The 7,642-nt window shown below is 41.2% G+C and overlaps 1 pseudogene; it reads right to left on the minus strand.

The window, feature by feature from the left end:
• Positions 1–1,131: 1,131 nt before the first annotated feature.
• On the minus strand, positions 1,132–7,317 carry LOC118842550 (annotated as a pseudogene).
• Positions 7,318–7,642: the final 325 nt, after the last annotated feature.

The following is a 7,642-nucleotide window of genomic DNA, read 5'->3' on the forward strand; positions in this document are numbered from 1 at the left end:
ATATATGGATTCCGTGAGGACCGACCTTGACAGACTTCGCTCTTCTCGGCAGCGCAGGGTACAGAGACAGCTCCAAGGAACTCAAGATGGAGGGTGCTATCTACATCCAGAGAAAGAACTATGAAGTTTGAATGCAGATTGAGGCACACTTCATGCTCGCCTTTTCCCCCCCCCTTTTTTCTTCTCTTTTGTTTTTGTTTTTGGGGTTTTTTTTTTTTTTTGGTTCTGTTTCTTCTTTCTCATGATTCGTTCCATTGGTCATAGTTCCTCTCCACAACTTGACTAGTGTATAGATTGATTCAATGCGAAGTTGTGTGTGGTAATTATATGGGATTCCATGCCGTCTTGGGGAGGGAGCGGGGAGGGAGGGGAGAGAATCTGGAACTCAAAATTGTGTGGAACCGTGTGTTGTAAACTAAAAATAAAAATAAAAAAATAAGGAAAAAAAAAGAAAGAAAAAAAACTCAGTGAAACCAACAAAGGCATTGAAAAAAATCTGACATTGTATGTGATATTCTCCACTTCTGCAAAGAAACAAGGGTAGGTTTCTTTTCGTGTAGTATGTTTGGGGCCAGCCTTGTTCTTTCTTTAATTTTACAACGTTCAGTTTCAATTATTTTGTAACTATTATCCTTTCCATTTATATTATTGTGGTCATTTTGTGTGTGTGTGTGTGTGTGCGTATACATACATATATGTGTTTGTGTATATTTTTTCTGGTTTTGCTTACTTCACTTTGCATCAATTCGTCAGTTTCCCCATGTTCCTCTGCATTCGTCATCCTCGTCATCTTCTGACAGCTCAGCAATATTCCATTGCATTCATGTACCACAACTACTCCTCAGTTGATGGAGAACAGTTAAACATCTACTTTGATTCCACGTTCTGTGCAACAACAAAAGCCCTGCTATAACTTTTGTTTTGGTGTGTATTTGGAGGCTTTACTTTTGTCAATGACCTCTTTGGAGCTCACCCTTTCTTTTAATGTAAGAGGCATAGCGGAAAGAGAGTTAGCCTTGAAGGCAGAACAACCTAGGTCAATGTATCGACAATATTGACACATACCAACTTTGGGCAAGTTGTCTAACCTCTCAGAATCTTAGACAAATTTCTAAGATGCTAAGTATCCCATCAGTAGAGTTCCCTGACAAGGGGGTTCCTACTACTGAAGAAATCAAAAGTCTGGAACAGAAAAAAAAAACCACACAAACAAAAATTCACACCCTTTCCTCGTTTTCCACTTATTCAGTCCTTCCTCCCTTTCTAGTATTCTTACACTTTATTCCCTTCCATGGATTATGCCATCCAGTTACAACCCCCTCTGCTGTTTCTCACATATGACATTGCAGCTCCCAACTATGCATACTTGTACTGGCCATCCTCCCATGCCTGGAATGCTCTCCTTGAACCTTCCAGCTTCCCTGACTTCTGTCAACACTCAGCTCCAAACCCACTTCCATAGCAGGAGTTTTCCAGTCTTGACAGATCCTTGTCCCTCCCCTCCAAGATTATCCTTCCATTTACACTATATTTATTTTGTACGTTACATAGTTATTTGTATGTTGACACCTCCATTAGGATGTGAGCTTCTTGGAAGCAGGAGCTATGGTTTTGCCTTTCTTGTTTCCCCTGGGGCTTAGTACAGTGCCTGGCACAAAAGGTGCTTAATTAGTGCTTATTGACTGAATGCCTTGATGATATCTTTTATGCCACTTCACCACAACAAATCATTTGTCACATGCTATGGTCTATGCTCAGCCTCCATGTGTCTTTCCATTGTTCATTCTCTCACTTGCAATTTTAATTCTTCTGACAGCATAGTATTCCATAACTTTCAGCCATAGAGATGAATACTGTTGTTTAAAAGATGTGCTTTTTGTGTTGGGGAGCAACTTGGGACAATTGAAAGCACTGTATGATTCTTTCAATGTAACTCAGCCTGTTCTCCTCCTATTCTATTCTAAATGTATGTCATTGTTCATTCACAATGCTTGTCAAAGACCTATGTACTGATAGATTAATTTAATTACCCCTTCAACTCCATGACACAATCTGGACAATACCATTTTTGAGGGGGCAGTGAAGTGGCATAGTAGATAGATTGCTGGATGTGAAATCAGGAAGACCTGAGTTAAAATCCTTCCTCAGACACTGTTAGTTCTGTGACCTTGCTTAAGTCACTTACCCTTTGTCTACCTCAGTTTACTCAACTGTAAAAATGAAATGATAATAGCACCTTATTTACCAGGATAAAATGAGGCAATATAAATGTTAATTATCATGATTATTGTTGTTTATTTCAAAATTATTTGTTGTAATGGGAGGGATAAGGTTGATCTCTTTCAAATTACTATAGATTTCATGGAGGCCAATAGATTCTAAGGGGAGAAAAAAAAATAAGGCAAGAATCTTTCTATAGATGGGAAAACCCTCAAATTAGCCCAGGTCCCTGTGGAGATCTGCCTGTGCTCTTTCTTTGAGGTGCTTCAATATCTAGAGCCCTTTGGCTTCATCACCACACTATTATTAATCTCAAATTTAATTAAGAGTATTGCTTTAAAGAAAGAGGCCATGCTTAATTTTGCAGAAAGCCTGAAAAGCATTCTTGAATTAATAGAACTGAGGTTGGTGTTATTTCTTTTCTAGCCTGAATAAAGCTGTGACTTCACTATTTTTAGGAAATTAATTACCACCTAATTATCACTTGGGAAAACATTTGTTTGTTTTGCACAAAGTGCTCCTCCTACACAGGCAAAATTGCTACTGAGATTCCCCTAATTTTTCTACTGTACAGAAAGATTGAGCTTTTCAGAGGTGAGCCTGATGTTCTGATTTCTCTAAAAAAAATAAGTTATGTTAAAATTTCTACGTGTTCCCACATGAACTACTGCTTATATTGAAAATTGATTGAGGTCCTAAATTAATGCTCAACTTAGGAGTCATTCATCCAGATTTGCCACTAAAATGTGAGGTTCCAAAGTTTTTGAGGCTCATACTAAAAGAATAATGAACTGCCTGTTGTTAAATGCAAAAAAACCAGCAGGCCTACTGGGTAGATGGCTAGGCTTGGAGTCAAGAAAACTTGGATTCAGATTTGACTTAAATTAGTGATGGAACCCCCTCCAGGAAATAGTCAACAATTTGCATCCCTGAATTGATAGAGAGGGACCTTATACCGATGAAATCACAGATCTAGAACAAACACACCCAGACCAACACCACACCACCTTTGCCGCCATCATAACTTTAGTTCTTGGGAATATGTCAAGTGTTATTCATAATGATGCATAATGGACTTATTTCTAGCATATAGAAAGTCAGCATGTAAATAGAGTTCTGGGCCAAGAATCAGGAATACATGGGTTCAAATCTTGCCTCTGGTGCTTATAAGACCATAGGGATCATAACATCTAGAGTTGGAAAGGACCATTTGGTCCAATCTCCTCACTTTACAGAGGAGGATGCTGAGCACAGGAGGTTACGTGAAGGTCACGCCTGAACTCACAATCCTGGGAAGGTCTCTTAACCTCCATAAGGTGTTTTCTTTGCCTGTAAAGTGAAGATATAATAGCACCTGCTGCACAGGATTATTGCAAAGATTAAAGGAGATCATGGATAGAAGTTTTAGTGAACCTTAAAGAACTATGGAATTATGAGTTATTATTATTTTCTACATAAAACTTCCACCCACTCAGGTTGAGCTGTGCCCTGAAGGACTTCTCTGTGATTGTTCTTGCTGCCTATATACAATGGAATGTGAATTCTGGTTGTCAGAGAGAGTGCTGAGCTGTGATTCTGCATATCTTCAGATAGGTGATGGCCTTTGAGAGGGAGTCAAGAGGAGGATGGATAGAAAGACCCAGGGAGAGAGAGGGCAGAGGAAGACAGAGAGACACGTAGAGAGAGACAGAGACAGAGAGACAGAGATAGATAAAGACAAAGAGAAGGAAAAAGAGACATGGGGGAAGAAGAGAGACAGAGAGACAGAGAGACAGAGACAGAGATACAGAGAGACAGAGAGAGACAGAGAGAGACAGAGAGAGAGAGAAAGAGAAAGAAGCTTAGATTGAATGGTTATTAGAACCTTGAGAGTAATAGTCATGTAGGGGAAACCAGCCCCCAACCATGTCTTTTGATTTCTAGCATTTGTAACCCTAGAAACTCCCTAGAGAATGGGCACTCCTTGATTATGTTGTTGCCTTTCTCCTTGGTTGAGCTGAGATTCTACTTCATTCCCAGCTGAAGAGCTCCTTTACTCCTGTGTATTCTTTGTTCTAATCTGTGTGATTTCCTCAATTTCTGTTTACTAGTTTTTACTAGTTATCTTGATAAAGAGGTGTGTGTACTAGCTATTCATAGTGGTCTTTTGTGAAATCAGTGTTTTGTGGGAGAGAACTAAGCTGGTGATAGTAAGCAAAGCAGGGGAGCTAGTTGGTACAGTGGACAGAGTGTGGGGCCTGGAATCGGTAAGACCTGTGTTCAGATACTTACTAGCTGTGTGACGCCGAGCAAGTCTCTTAACCCTGTTTGCCTCAGTTTCCTCATCTGTAAAAATGAGCTGGAGGAGAAAATGGCAAACCACTCTAGTATCTTTGCCAAGAAAACCCCGAATGGGGTCATGAAGAGTCAAACATCTGTTCTTCATAGTAATTAAGGAAAGTGATATTCATCCTGGGCCCCCCAAAAAATATACTACCAGACTGACAATATTTGAGATGCCAGGCCTTCGAATTTGATTAAGCTGCTGGTTTGGTTTCTGTTGAGTTAACTAGTTCATACTAACTTTGGGTTTCTGAGGCCCAAACAGACTTCCAGAGCAGACATATCAGGGTGTCTATGTGAGGTCTGTTGTGACATTCCAGTTGAAGCCTTCTGAGTGTGCGGGTTCGGTAGGTAAACTGGAGTCCTCTGGGCTGCTGCCGGTGTGCCTGGGCCACTGAAGTGATGGTTGGCAGGCTGAATGCTGGTGTCTGAAAGCCCATATTGGCATTTAGGCCATCTGTCAAACTTTCTGATGTGGAAAAACCCATGCCCTTCCCCATGGATGGGACTGAAGAAAAGTTAGTGGGAGCTGAAATTTGGAGAGTGTTAACAGAAAGGCTGGTCAAAGAAGACATATTGTCCATCAAAGTTTCTGTCAAGTCCTCAATCTGTTTGATGGGCGCTACAGAGATGTGAGCCTGGGGCTTCAGTGGCTGCTGACTTTTCAACTTCCAGAAGTGTTTCTGTTCTTTTGCTAACTTTTGCTTCTCTACAAATGTCAGCGATGCCACAGTGGATTTTGTGCCCCGCTCTCTTTACCGTCTGATCCACCACCAGGTAGTAGGACTGCTCCAATACTGTTGAAGACCTTGTCAATCTGACTACCAGCAGGAGGAATTTTTGTCTCTTCAGACGTATTCATTTGATGGGAGATATCCAAAGATTTCTGCTTTTCTTGCACTATGTGCAGTCACTCCAGTTTGGTTTTATGTTCCACTTCCAATCTATGCAGCATTTCTTTGATGACCAAAATAAAAGAATTCAACTGGTTGAAATTTAGATTATTTTCAATACTCAGAGGAATCAGATGAAGCAATGCTTTCCCAGCAAGCTGCTACTTGGTGATTCCCAACCTCTTATAAGTATACTTGTAAATAGCTAAAATTCCCAGGAGGACAGCAGGTTCCTTGGATGGAAATTGTGGTAGAAAGGGTAGAATGTCATCAAGTATGAACCATTTATCCATGTATTCCAAAATCTTTCCTCAGTACACTAATGAATTTACGTGAACAGTAAGGGAAAATATTGGTAAAGAGGTATTTTTAATTCTTGGTATCAAGGAATTTTTCGTGAATAGATAGTCTAGAACAGGGATGGAGAACCTGTGGCCTTGAGGCCACATGTTGTCGTCTAGGTCCTCAGGTGCAGCCTTTTGACGGAGTCCAAGTTTTACAGAACAAATCTTTTCATTAAGGGGATTTGTTCTGTGAAGTTTGGATTCAGTCAAAAGGCCGCACTTGAGGACCTAGAAGGCCACATGTGGCCTTGAGGCTGCAGGTTCCCCACCCCTGGTCTAGGAGGTTTGCAAAGGTTGGAATGATGTTCAACAGTTCTTAGATTTGACTGGAAGGGGCTTCTAAGGCTCTCACCTCAAATTCTAGCTCAGTCTCCTCTACAGAGATAAATGAAGAAGGATCAAGTGCCTAGCTATGGTCCTCCTGCTCCCCACAGAGTTAGAAATTGCAATGTCTCTTAGAAAGGGCTGGACCAGATCCTAGGGCAGATCTCTATCCCTGCCACATGGGAGTTCAGCTATAATTATATATTTGATAGTAACTACATACATATATAAATATATATGTATTTTATATATGTATTTTAGATATAAGTTAATTCAATTCAGCAAGCATTTATTAAATGCCCACTATATGCCAGGCACTATGAATACAAAGACCATAATAAGTATCTCTTGCCCTCCAGGAGTGATTTCTGGTAACAAGTACATGGAGAAGGAAGTACAATATATTCTCATAACACCAACTATCCTGGCCCTCACTGCCTGAAGGCCAGGTAGGTTACATTTCACCCTTCCCCCGGGGCTCTCTGGTATCTTTAATGGGCACTTAAGGGTATTTAGGCTATCTGCCGATGGTTCCATCCCCCACTGATGGTATTCCTATAAGTGTACAGGTGAGTCCCCAGCATCCCAGTTCCATTTAATCATTTAATGGTTAGATTTGCTTTCACAAAGAAATATTTACTTCAAAAGGTATAATCACAAATGTGCAAATTCACTCCCAACATATGGGGCTTAATCCTTCTTCCCCTTTGCACCTCAGTCTCTGGGGAGGGGAAGAAGATTAGGTTTGCAGCTTAGCTCAGTTATGGAGCACACAGTCCTAGTTCCAAGTTCAAAGTCCCCCCAAGGCTTGAGTTTCAGGCACCCTAAGCTTCCCTGCTGGGCTGGGTAGCTGAATCATCCTGACTCTAATCCTGGCTTCAACTTCTGGGTTCAGTGGGGGATCACTACTGGCACCTGAAACTGAAAAAAATAACACAGAATAGAGACATACTAAACTAAGGCTAAGGCTTACTTAAGCTAAGGCTGATTTCTCAGAACGGGGGTAAAAGAGACGAGGAAGGTGAACCTTCTCATGGTTCAGTTCATGGCATCCTCATGGAGGGTGAACTGTGATCTTCACCTGCCGGAAGGCACAGGAAATCCCACCTCAGTCTGGCCAGTTTTAAAGATGCTGCCTGCCAGTTAAACACCCCATCAAAGGAGACTACTCTCACCAATATGAAGGGGGCCTCCATATTAGGTGATCTGGACATGTCCGTGGCAAGCCCCTTATACAAGGTAAATACAAAGTAATTGAGGAGAATAGATGAGAGTCCCAGTGCCTTTGGTCTGAGGGGTGGGGAAGGTCCTAGCAGAGGAAATGACACCTGAGCTAAACTTTGAAGGGATCTTGGATCAAAATGCCTTATTCTTCCTTATCTTCTGGGTAGTGACAGCCCTTATTTTCTTTAAGGAAATTTGTCTGAATTAACGCAGGGTAACAGAAATACTATCATCAGAGTGGCTTAGATGCCAGTAACCAAGTCCCAAGAGTGGGGAACAATTTGCCTAGCACACAGATGAAGTAGAAGGACTCAC

Source organism: Trichosurus vulpecula, chromosome 3 (assembly GCF_011100635.1).
Source record: "Trichosurus vulpecula isolate mTriVul1 chromosome 3, mTriVul1.pri, whole genome shotgun sequence".
Taxonomy (NCBI): Eukaryota; Metazoa; Chordata; class Mammalia; order Diprotodontia; family Phalangeridae; genus Trichosurus; species Trichosurus vulpecula.